The sequence below is a fragment of the Phocoena sinus genome, chromosome 6 (assembly GCF_008692025.1).
Source record: "Phocoena sinus isolate mPhoSin1 chromosome 6, mPhoSin1.pri, whole genome shotgun sequence".
NCBI classification, from domain to species: Eukaryota; Metazoa; Chordata; class Mammalia; order Artiodactyla; family Phocoenidae; genus Phocoena; species Phocoena sinus.
The window spans coordinates 35408299-35420907 of NC_045768.1; the positions used below are offsets into that span (position 1 = coordinate 35408299).

The following is a 12609-nucleotide window of genomic DNA, read 5'->3' on the forward strand; positions in this document are numbered from 1 at the left end:
TTGACCAGCCATGAAAATGCAAGGAAAGGAGGTCAGACAAGCAAACCTTATCACTGTCCATCTAATACCATCCAGGGAAGAGGGGTTCTGGTTTAACAGGTGACCTAGGTAATTATGGTGACAAGTACCTGCCTATTATAGAGGACTAGGTTAGATGTCTCTAAACATTCTTTTCATGAGTTCCCCTTGTCCTAAACTCCAAGTTTATCAAGGAACTGATTATAGTGTGGCTTCTCATGTAGACCCACCTATAGGAAATGACTACCTAGCCATTGGACTTGGGCATCCTTGGGCAATATATTTCTTGTGAATTAACAAACTGACACCTAATTATAATATGACTTCTTATGTGGTCTGCTTACAGGGCTCTAGTCATAGGACTTGAGCATTTGATACCTTTAGCAATGCTAGTTTTCCTTGTGAATTACTAAATAAGCATCCTGGTTATATACAGTAGCCTTGTGAGATTAGGTTAACCTTTGAGTGTGGATAAACAGATTTTCGAGCCTGACAGACAAAGGGCCAGAACCTGGACCCTATGAGATCCCTGGTAATTACACCCCACTGTGAGGACCTTTAGGGAGACAGCCAGTTGGGCTTCTCCTGGAGTCATCCAGTCCTTGTCACTGTCCACACTCTATCTTTTGGAACACTGTGAAAGGAACTGACCCCCATGCAATGCAGGGATCCCCTCTATGGCAAAGCTTACCAACAGATGAAGAAGTCCAAACACTTTATCCTGCCTGTCTCAGTGGGATCCCAGACTGCTTTCCCCATGTTATGTCCCATCATTCCTCTACATTCACTCTGAATTCCAAACTTGGTATCTTTGTTCATGCTGTTCATCTCTGGCTAGAATAACCTTTTCACCCTCCACCCCTTAGTTCCACATGCCAAATCCCATCTTTGATTTGGTACTCAGGTCAGGTGCCCTCTCTTACATAACCATTTCCACGATTGCTATTCCATCTCTGAAGTCCCATAGCTCATTTCCTGTTCACTTGCATTTCTACCTTATGTTAGAATCCTGCTGTAAGTGAGATCTCCAAGAATTCCAGAAATAAAAGTCATCTCTCTGCTCAGGGAATTTTTCCCTTATAGGGAAAAATCTTCCTGGGAAATCAGATTTATTCTGTCTTTCATTTATTTATCCAGTCGTTTAACAAATATTTACTGAGTACCTCTGTGTGCCAGGCAATGGGTTAGAGGGATGAATAAGACTGACACGTCTTCTATCCTTATTCAGCTTCTATTCTAGTGGGGAAGAGACATGCTAAGAAACAATAAATTACAGCTGTGATAAGTGCCGTGTAGGAGAAGTACATAGTACTGTGAGAGTACAGGTGAGGCTTTTCCAGGAAAGTTACATTTAAGTTAAAACCTGAAGATAAGTAGGAGTCAGGCAGGAGAAGAGGAAGAGGTTCTTGAAAAGAGTATGAGTTAAATGATCTCAATAGCCAGTGTCACTGAGCTATGAAAGCCTGATGTCCTCAGTCCCTGGTCCATTACCTTGTATTCAGATCATGCTAGGAACAAATTCACAAATATTCTTCCTTTGACTCCCTGTCTTCTAGCTCCATGCAGACCACCCGCTTTACACTAACAGTCATCACAGTTGCCAAAGCATGTTATGATTTGTTATACTTAAGCTTTCCTACTTATACTTATATCCCCATTAGCCAATTGATCTTGTTTCATGTTAACTTTTCCTAATTTCAGTCTCAAAGGCTAACATTAACTTCATGCTTTAGGAGTTCTTATTGGCAATCTCATATACCACCTGTAAGACACGTAAGTCTTTGCTTTGTTCAGTACTGTAGAGCACTCAGTGCTATGATACCTCAATATACAGTCAGCCCTCAGTATCTAAGGGTTCTGCAGCCACAGATATGGAGGGCAGACTATACTATTTTATACAGACTGTACTGTCCTATCTTATACCAGGAACTCGAGCATTCTCAGATTAGGTATCTGTTGGGGTGGGGTGTGGGGCAGAGGTCCTGGAACTAATCTCCCATGAATACTGAGGGATGACTATATATTCATTGGATGGATGGATAGATGAATGGATTTTATCTTCCCTCTTACATCTGTGCTAAAAGCACAGTACTTATCTAGTTCACATTTGGGTTCCTCCAGCACTTAGCATAATGCCCCACATAGGGTAGGTAATCAATCAATAAATTATTTGAAAATAAAGAGTCATCTGGCCTTTCCTTGAACTTTTCCATGGCCAGGAAGAACTCCCTGCTTTTCCAGGCATTGGTTCCATAGTTGAACTGCTCCAGCCGTTGAAGTTCTTCCCACTCTTGGGCTAATGTCTGCCTCCCCATTTGTCCTAGTTATGCCCTCTGGGCCCATGAAGAACGAATCAGCAACTTCTGCCCCACGCCAGCCCTTCTAGTGCTGGAGACAGAGACCAGGTTCCCTGCAATCACAAACAGGACGCCTTTCCAGTGTGAAATCCAGTGCTTTACGATTCTTTGGAGTACTCCTAACATACATCAAAGGAGGACACAACCCTTACAGGTTTGTGGGGTGCTCTGAACCCACACAGAGGCCACTGTGCGAGCAGGTTCTCTCTCCAGGTCAGGAACCCAGACCAGAACTGACCGTGAAAACAATAATTAATGTTTACTTCACAATTAATTGTAGTTTACTGGTTAATTCACACAACACCCCTGGGATATAGGTCAGGTTTCTAGTCTATAAATGGTCAAGGGAATGATGCAGAAGACAACTGAGTGCTGGGGTTTCAGGGACCCAAGAGCCCATATCCAGGCTGACCCACCTGCAATCACTGCTGATCTCTCTCCTTGGCAAGAGAATCACTTTGGGTCCAATCTCATTTCACAGCTTGCTGATCTGTGAAATGCTACAAATTCTAGGATGAGGGGTAAGGTGAGAAGTGCATACAGAGACAAACATCATTACTCTATGTACTGAAACATGTAAAAAATGTTTCCAAATATAATACCTTACACATAACAGGCCCCAAACTGTGCATATAGGTTTGCTATTATTTAAAATAAGAGAACTGTTAGCTAGAGGCTCAAACATCTATTTGTTACACATAGATTTTATTGTAGCCTGATTTACTGTGAATCCTCTTAGAACTGATACACTTGGGTCACAAAGAGTCTGCTAAAATAATTAAATATATTTAATTTCATTGTATTGTGAATGCACAAGACATTTTCAATGATTCCTTTTATTAAATAAAGAATCCTTTCCGGGACTTCCCTGGTGGCACAGAGGTTAAGACTCCACTCTCCCAATGCAGGGGGCCCGGGTTCAATCCCTGGTCAAGGAACTAGATCCCACATGCATGCCGCAACTAAGAGTTCACATGCCACAACTAAGGAGTCTGATAGCCACAACTAAGGAGCCCCTGAGTTGCAACTAAGGAGCACACGTGCCAAAACTAAGAAGCCCATAAGCCGCAACTAAGGAGCCTGCCTGCCGCAACTAAGACCCAGCATAGCCAAATTAATTAATTAATTAATTATTTTTTAAAAATAAAATAAAGGGTACAACTCAATGGTTTTTTTTTTTAAAATAAAGAATCCTTTCCAAATCATTTTATAATTTGAATAAATGCCTTCTTTAAATTGGATTTTCAAGTATGACGTTTCCTCCAAGCAGTGATTCTTAAGCTTTTGGGAGATTTTGATTCCTTTGAGAATCTGATGACCACTACATAGATTCTCCCAGAAGAACACACAGACTCACATATGCACAAAACACTGCATAAAATTCAGGATGTGCAAACTCAAAGTAAAGATCAGAAAAGAAGCTGGCCCCTCGTGAGGCTTTGTAGCCATTGTAAGGGCTTTGATTTCCACTCTGAGTCAGATGAGAAGCTGCTGGAGGGTTCTGAACTTTCATTTTAACAGGGGCAGTCTGGCTACCTGGAAGAGAATAGACTTGAAGGGGGCGAGGGCAGATGGAGGTCACAGCAGCCATCCAGCTGAGAGAGGACGGTAGTTTGAACCAGGTAGTAGCAGTGGAGGAGTGAGAAGTGGTCAGATTCTGATATAGTTTGAAGGTGCAGCATCAGAATTTGCTAACCAGATGGGATGTGGTGTGTGAGCGAAAAGAGAGGAGTCAAAGACGACTCCCAGGCTTTCGGCCTGAGCATCGTGAAGGCTGGAGTTGCCATCACCTTTGATGAGGAAGACTGAAGGGGTGGAAGTTTGTTGGAAGAAGGGGAAGGAGAAGACGAATGTTAGCAGCCAAGTTTTGGACACTTTAAACTTGAGATGCCTATTAACTATCCAGAGAGGTTGAGTAGACAGTCGATGTCTGGTCAGAAATTCTAGAGAGAAGTTGGGCTATAATAATATTCATCTGTAAAATTAGAATAATAATATAATAATGCCTACGTAAGAATACTTATTATTGGGAGTATTAAACAAGACAATACATGTAAAACTCAGGGCAGGACGTGGCACACAATATGCCATTGATACATTTTAACTATTGTTTTTATTCAAACTTAAATACTCAGTATTTCTATCATTACTATAAAGTTATGAGTGTCGTTGCTTCTCAGATTGACAAGTTGTTTCTGAGGACATTTCCCGGGCATGATTTGCAAACGAAATCAAGGTTTTGCGCAATGGCAGTGCCTTGGGATTGGTTTCTAGCCCCCAGGGTTTAAAATTTGGAAGGCTTCTGCACACATTCACTAATCTTCACAGGTAGGTTATGTCACGTTTCTTAAATGATCAGTGTGTTATTTCATCAACCCAGAATTTACTTCGTTTTGAAGAGGATTTGATGTGAAGAATGAGGCAATTTATCAGAGGAAATTGAGTATCAGCAAGGACCCTGCAGGGAAACATTCCCAGCCCATTCGTGTGGCCCCTGTGACATGAGTGTGACATGAAGGAAGCATGAGAATTGACTGACTACCCTGTCTTGACTTCAGTAGCTACAGATATTATCACTGGTCATAAGCTCATCTGGCTCCTTTAAAGCTGATTCACAAAACCCACAACCCATGTCTTCCTGAAATGGCAAGCTTCTTAGGGGAATTTTCCTTGAGGAAGCACACCCTTGCTATCTCTTATTAATTTATTCAGTGATCTTTAGCTGTTTTATGTTGGGAAGGTGGAAACAAGAGCTGGCATGGTTTTCTAGAAAAATGGTACAGATGAACCGGTTTGCAGGGCAGAAATAGAGACACAGATGTAGAGAACAAACGTATGGACACCAAGGGGGGAAAGTGGGGGTGGGGTGGTGGTGGTGGGATGAATTGGGAGATTGGGATTGACATATATACATTAATATGTATTAAATGGATAACTAATAATAACCTGTTGTATAAAAAAAATTAAATTTAAAAATTAAAAAAGAAAAGAAACAAGAAATAAATACATGTTAAAAAAATTTTTTTAAAAGAGCTGGCATGGTTTTATCACACACTCCCAGATCTTTGAAACAATGAGCTTCTAACATCAAAACCTAAACAATGTCTCTTCCTTTTTACGTCTCTTTGAATTTTGACTATAATTTCTTGACCCTGTAATCCCCTTCAATATCTATGACAGGCCTAATGCTCAATAATTGTCTATTTACATTCCTCCTAATCTGCATGTGTATCCAAAGGAACGAGGTGATGAAGCCATTCAAACAGTCCAAAAATGCTTCTGTAACAAACAGATGACTAAGGTTGAGTACAGTCACAGGTCTCGTTCGATGGCTTTAGCAATAGCAGCACAACAACACAGACACAGGTAGATGGACCAGTGAGGGGAGAGAGAGCAAAGGACACACAAGAAAGGCTCCTTCCCCAAATCCTTGTTTTCCTCCATCTGTAAATGTGGTCAGATAAACTAAAGAGCAGGGCAATGCTCAATTAAATTTCATGAAACACCAATTTCATTCCTTCTCCTTGATTCTTTCGCAAGTTTCTACTAATCACTACAGTCACAGTGACTATGTTTCAAGCAGATCTCCAGGGGTGAGAAAACAACTCTCCTCCCTCCCTTCCCTCGGGAGTCAGAAGATGATACCTCAAGGACTAGGGTCCTATAGAACAGCAGGACATGTGAGAGGCTGACAGGCTCCCGCCTACATCTGTGGTTCCCTACCAGCACCCCACTCCAGCCTCTGTCTGGCTGTGTGACCCAGAACTCTAGGTGGAGGAAAGCTAAAAAATTCAAGAACTGATAACTCTAAATAGAGACAGTCAAGTAGATCTATGGCAAAAACTTAATGAATTTGTACCCTGTGTCTGTTTTTCTATTTTAAAGGAGATTGGTGGTGGTGGTGGTAGGTGTTCTATTAATTTTTAGAGTAAATTTTAGTTTTATATTTTCCAGCCAAGCTAAGGGGGAAAGGATTGACTTTTGTCCATATTCAGGCATGGTGGTAACAGAGGAAAAGGCTATCTAGCAAGAGATGTTTATACTCCAACATCTCTTTTGCTTTAAAACTCAGAACTCAAGCCCACCAGAAAAATGCAGGTGTTTTTTTGTCCTTGGGCAGCATGACTATAAAATTTATCATCCAAACCAGGATACTTTTTAGAGTGAAACAAGGCAATTTAAATAATGCCACCAGTATAACAAGCATAAACTGGGACTATCCAGGCAAACCAGGCATCACCTTCATTGCTCATCACCAAATGAATGCTAGCCTACCAAAATTGCTTCATCACTCAAGAAACTTGACCCCAAAGCCGGTTCCATGGCTAACACAGAGAATAAACGTTCTCTCCTCCCTACTGGGATAAATAGGTCCTAGTGTTATATGAACATAAGAACAGATGTCTTTCTTTTTCTCCTTTCTCTTATCCAGCAATCTCTCCAGCCATTTCAATTGCAGAGTCCTTTCCCAAGTTCTGTCTACCCAGCCTTGCCACCACTTTAGCCCTACATTCTTTTTTTTTTTTAACATCTTTATTGGAGTATAATTGTTTTACAATGTCGTGTCAGTTTCTGCTGTATAACAAAGTGAATCAGCTATACATATACATATATCTCCATATTTCCACCCTCTTGCGTCTCCCTCCCACCTTCCCTATCCCACCCCTCTAGGTGGTCACAAAGCACTGAGCTGATCTCCCTGTGCTATGCGGCAGCTTCCCACTAGCTATCGATTTTACATCTGGTAGTGTATATATGTCCATGCCACTCTCTCACTTCGTCCCAGCTTACCCTTCCCCCTCCCTGTGTCCTCAAGTCCATTCTCTACGTCTGTGTCTTTATTCCTGTCCTGCCACTAGGTTCTTCAGAACCATTTTTTCTTTTTTTAGATTCCATGTATATGTGTTAGCATACGGTATTTGTTTTTCTCTTTCTGACTTACTTCACTCTGAATGACAGTCTCTAAGTCCATCCACCTCACTACAAATAACTCAATTTCGTTGTTTTTTATGGCTGAGTAACATTCCATTGTATATACGTGCCACATCTTCTTTATCCATTCATCTGTCAATGGGCACTTAGGTTGCTTCCATGTCCTGGCTATTGTAAATAGAGCTGCAATAAACATTTTGGTACATGACTCTTTTTGAATTATGGTTTCCTCAGGGTATATGCCCAGTAGTGGGATTGCTGGGTCATATGGTAGTTCTATTTTTAGTTTTTTAAGGAACCTCCATACTGTTCTCCATAGTGGCTGTATCAATTTACATTCCTACCAGTGGTGCAAGAGGGTTCCCTTTTCTCCACACCCTCTGCAGCATTTATTGTTTGTACTTTTTTTTTTTTTGCGGTACGTGGGCCTCTCACTGCTGTGGCCTCTCCCGTTGCAGAGCACAGGCTCCGGACGCGCAGGCCCAGCGGCCATGCCTTACAGGCCCAGCCGCTCTGTGGCATGCGGGATCCTCCCAGACCCGGGCACGAACCCGTGTCCCCCGCATCGGCAGGCGGACTCTCAACCACTGCGCCATCAGGGAAGCCCTGTTTGTACATTTTTTGATGATGGCCTTTCTGACTGGTGTGAGGTGATACCTCATTGTAGTTTTGATTTTCTTTTCTCTAATGATTAGTGATGTTGAGCATCCTTTCATGTGTTTGTTGGCAATCTGTATATCTTCTTTGGAGAAATGTCTATTTAGGTTTTCTGCCCATTTTTGGACTGGGTTGTTTGATATTGAGCTGCATAAGCTGCTGGTATATTTTGGAGATTAATCCTTTGTCAGTTGCTTTGCTTGCAAATATTTTCTCCCATTCTGAGAGTTGTCTTTTCATCTTGTTTATGGTTTCCTTTGCTGTACAAAAGCTTTTAAGATTCATTAGGTCCCATTTGTTTATTTTTGTTTTTACTTCCATTTCTGTAGGAGGTGGGTCAAAAAGGATCTTGCTGTGATTTATGTCATGGAGTGTTCTGCCTATGTTTTCCTCTAAGAGTTTTATAGCGTCTGGCCTTACATTTAGGTCTTTAATCCATTTTGAGTTTATTTTTTGTATGGTGTTAGGAAGTGTTCTAATTTCATTCTTTTACATGTAGCTGTCCACTTTTCCCAGCACCGCTTATTGAAGAGGCTGTCTTTTCTCCATTGTATATTCTTGCCTCCTTTATCAAAGATAAGGTGACCATATGTGTGTGGGTTTATCTCTGGGCTTTCTATCCTTTTCCATTGATCTATATTTCTGTTTTTGTGCCAGTACCATACTGTCTTGTTTACTGTAGCTTTGTAGTATAGTCTGAAGTCAGGGAGCCTGATTCCTCCTGCTCAGTTTTTCTGTCTCAAGATTGCTTTGGCTATTCATAGTCCTACATTCTTGATCCAGAAAGTTCGAGAGATCTGAAAGTTATATAACCCATCTCCTGAATCCAGTTAATGGCAGTGAGCTGAATTTTAAAACTCCACAAGAGAGACAATAGAATTGAGAATTAACCTCGTCTGGCCCTACAAAGTAGGACAGGGGTCCTAAGGCAATTTCCTGGCTCCTATCAGATAGGTAGCCTTTCCCAGTACTAACACGGAGCTCCTCCAGGGCATGGAATGTGGACAATCCAACTCTGTATCCACAGTGGCCAGTGCCCAGTATAGGGGCTGGTGCAGTGAGTTCCCGTAAATCTATGGAACCAGCAGGCTGCTTCTTCACACCCCCAGCTCTGGGCTCCTGTGTACCCATGGTTTTCCTTCCTGTTTCTGTTCAGTGAGAGGGGATCCTGCCCACGATCCCACATCAGCTGGCTGGACTGGGCTTCTGCTGCCAGCCCCCAGGGACTGGCTAGCATTCTGCTCCTCTCAAGTACTGTGCTGAGTCAAACAGAGCCTCCCACAGACTCCAGGTGGGCACAGGCTGAGTCTGCTTGGTTCCATTCAGCTCAGGAACACTCAACAAAGCCCATTACCTTCCCAGCCCCAGACCGGATGCTGGAGATACAGAATGAGAGTTGTATATGACCTTGAAAGGTTAGAGATGCACCAGGGCACAGGTAGTTAACAGCAACGACTCTGCAGCCCAACTACCTGAGTTTGTATCCTGGCTCTACAGTTACCACCTAATTTTCCTTGGGTGAATATTTAACCTCTGTACCTGAGTTTTCCATTTAGAAAATGGAAATAAGAGAGCCTGCCTCAGAGGGCTGGTGTGAGAACTATTAATAGTATAATTCTGATTATGATCATTATGATTTGGAATCCTGCTTGACACAGAGTAAATACTCAGCAAATTTAATTATTACTATTTTTGTGTTTTGGCTGCTCTTCCTGGAGGCCCATTTCTGCATCTGGCTGGTCCCCTCATTTCTCAGGAGGTGCTTTTCTTTGCTCCTGGCCCACCTCCATTCTGAGAGCTAGAAATGGCACTTCTCCACACCAACATTTGGCTTGTGCTTTGTCCACTAGGATTCAAATCCAAACACCTTCAAGAAGTTAAGCGACTATGCATCTATCTTTTCAGAACCAAAGTGAATCATTACACAAGCATTTTTCTAAGAAGCTGAGGAAACTCTTGGTCAACACAAAGGAAGGACCAGATTTGAAAGGAGTCACCTTGAGCCAGAAGCTCGAGTTCCCGAGCACACCTTGTACTCATGTATTTCCAGTTCTTTCAGGGACAAAGATGGGAGTTTCCATACACCTCTCAGAAATTCTGACACCAGTGAATCATGACCAAACAGAATATTCCCAGGATTTTTAAAAATCATAATGTTATTTTTTTCTTTATCACCCTAAATTCTCTGCCAAGTACTAGAGCTAATCAACTAGAAACAGTTGGTTATGAGTATTTATTCAATTAAACACATATATATACTTTTCTTTATGCTTCCCAAGGAGTCTTTAATACAATTATCAAAGCCACTACCACCCATTTAAGAATTCAGAATAAACTGGATTTTTTTACTTGGCTAAGGCAAATCTGAATTTCTATGACTTGATGGTTCATAGCCTCAAAAAATCTCAATTCACCCACTTAACAGTTCCGTTCAAAAACACTGCACTGCTGTCATGCCTGCCTCAGCTAAGTTCCAGGTGGTACTCTTTTTTTTTTTTTTTTTTTTTTTTGTGGTACGCAGGCCTCTCACTGTTGTGGCCTCTCCCGTTGCGGAGCACAGGCTCCGGACACGCAGGCTCAGTGGCCGTGGCTCACGGGCCTAGCTGCTCCGCGGCACGTGGGATCTTCCCGGACCGGGGCACGAACCCGTGTCCCCTGCATCGGCAGGCGGACTCTCAACCACTGCGCCACCAGGGAAGCCCCAGGTGGTACTCTTTGAGTCATTTCCAACACTTAAACTTTGGATAATTTCAATGCAAAGAAAATGATCAAAATTATTGGTCAATAAACATAAAAACTTTCCCCAAATGTGGTAATTTTACTGTTAAGTGAAAATTAACACTTCTCCGCCACCCACCTACCCCCATGCCAATCCCTGGAAACGCTTCCTTCTGACAGACCTGACTTAGAGCCTTAAGACACGATGGTGAGCTACTGCGCCCCAGAGGTCTCTACTTCCAGGGTGACCTAAAGCAAATCTCTGTCCTAGCTTGGCTCCCTTTGCTGAAGACTGCTGAAGGCCTGGAACCGATGGGTCAGTTGCCACATGCTCCTAATACACACTTACCTGCTTCCTTCCACTGATGTCTGCAGTCTTCACACTGATCACAAAATCCCAGAGCATCAATCCTGGAAGGGATTTTGGAGCCCAGCCAATCCAAGCCCTCATTGACAAGTATGGACACTGGAGCCAAAAAGAAGAAGACGCTTGTTCAAGGTCACACAGCTCATTAATGAAAGAGCTGGGACTAGAATTGCTGAATGGGAGATTCATCTCCCTGTGGTGTCATTCTTCTTCCAACCGGTTCCCATGCTCTCTGCCCTAGTTGGCTATCGTGCACTTGACACACAGTCCACACTCTCCTGAGGTGTGCCAGCAGCCTGTAAGGCTCACCCAGAGTGAACTAACCTAGCTCAGCTGGCCCAGGGCTCTTTACCTGCAGAGGAATGAGTGTCATGTGACTCTCTTGGAAACACACACTGTGTTGGGACGCATGCGATGTTCATGTGTATCCATCATTGAATGTCTGCCAAGTCCATCAGGTTGAGAAGCAAGCAGAACCTACGAGTCATTTATAATGTCTGAAACTTTTAAGTTCCTTTTCCAAGCCTATAATTTCAGGTTACCCTACAACAAAAACTTTGGTACTGTTCCCCAAAATCAACTTATTTAACAATAAACATAACTTAGGAGATACTTACTGAACAGTTCCCATTTGCTAGGCACTATGCTAGCATCAGAGATTTAAAAATGAGCAAGACATGACTGCTATCCTTTTTAAGTGGCAGGGAAGTACATAATGGCAAGATATTGCGCTAAGTGCTTTGACACCTTGATGGGAGTAGGAACAGGTCATGTAGACGCATAGAAGCAGCAGCTAAGCCAGCACAGGAGAGTTAGTGGAGGCTTTTTAAAATTTTATTTATTTTTAAGTTATTTCTTCCAATTTTACTAAGATATAATTGACATATAGCACTGTATACATTGAAGGTGAACAGCATAATGATTTGACTTACATACATCATAAAATGATGACCACAATAAGTTTAGTGAACATCCATCATCTCATGTAGACACAAAGTTAAAGAAATAGAAAAAATATTTTTTCATTGTGATGAGAACTCAGTATTTACTCTCTTCACAACTTTCCTATATAATGTACAGCAGTGTTAATTATATTTATCATGTTGTACATTATATCCCTAGTACTTATTTATCTTGTAACTGGGAGTTTGTACCTTTTGACTGCCTTCATCCAATTATCCCACCTCCACACTCCACCTCTGGTAACCACAAATCTGATCTTCTTTTCTATGAGTTTTTTTGTTTGTTTTTGAAGCATAATTGACCTATAAGACTACATTAGTTCCTGTTACACAACATAGTGATTCAATATTTCAAAATGATCACCACAATAAGTGATCTGTTCACATACAAAAACATTATATAATTATTGACTATATCCCCCACTTTGTACATTTATACCTGTGACACATTTATTTTACAAAGGAATTTTGTACCTCTTAATATCCCTCACCTATTTCTCTCCTCTCCCAAACCCCCTCCTCTCTGGAAGCCACAATTTGTTCTCAGTGTCTGTTTTGTTTGTTTTGTTTTTTGGATTCCACATATAAATGAAATCAC

The 12609-nt window shown here is 41.9% G+C and overlaps 1 protein-coding gene across 1 annotated transcript in view; it reads right to left on the reverse strand.

Moving 5' to 3' along the window:
* FRMPD1 (FERM and PDZ domain containing 1) overlaps nt 1-11134 on the reverse strand; it is a 130285-nt gene extending 119151 nt beyond the window's left edge. Inside the window, exon 1 of the mRNA XM_032636366.1 lies at nt 11032-11134. The gene's annotated coding sequence lies outside the window, so the exon portion shown is untranslated. The remainder of the gene's footprint in view (nt 1-11031) is intronic.
* Nucleotides 11135-12609: the final 1475 nt, after the last annotated feature.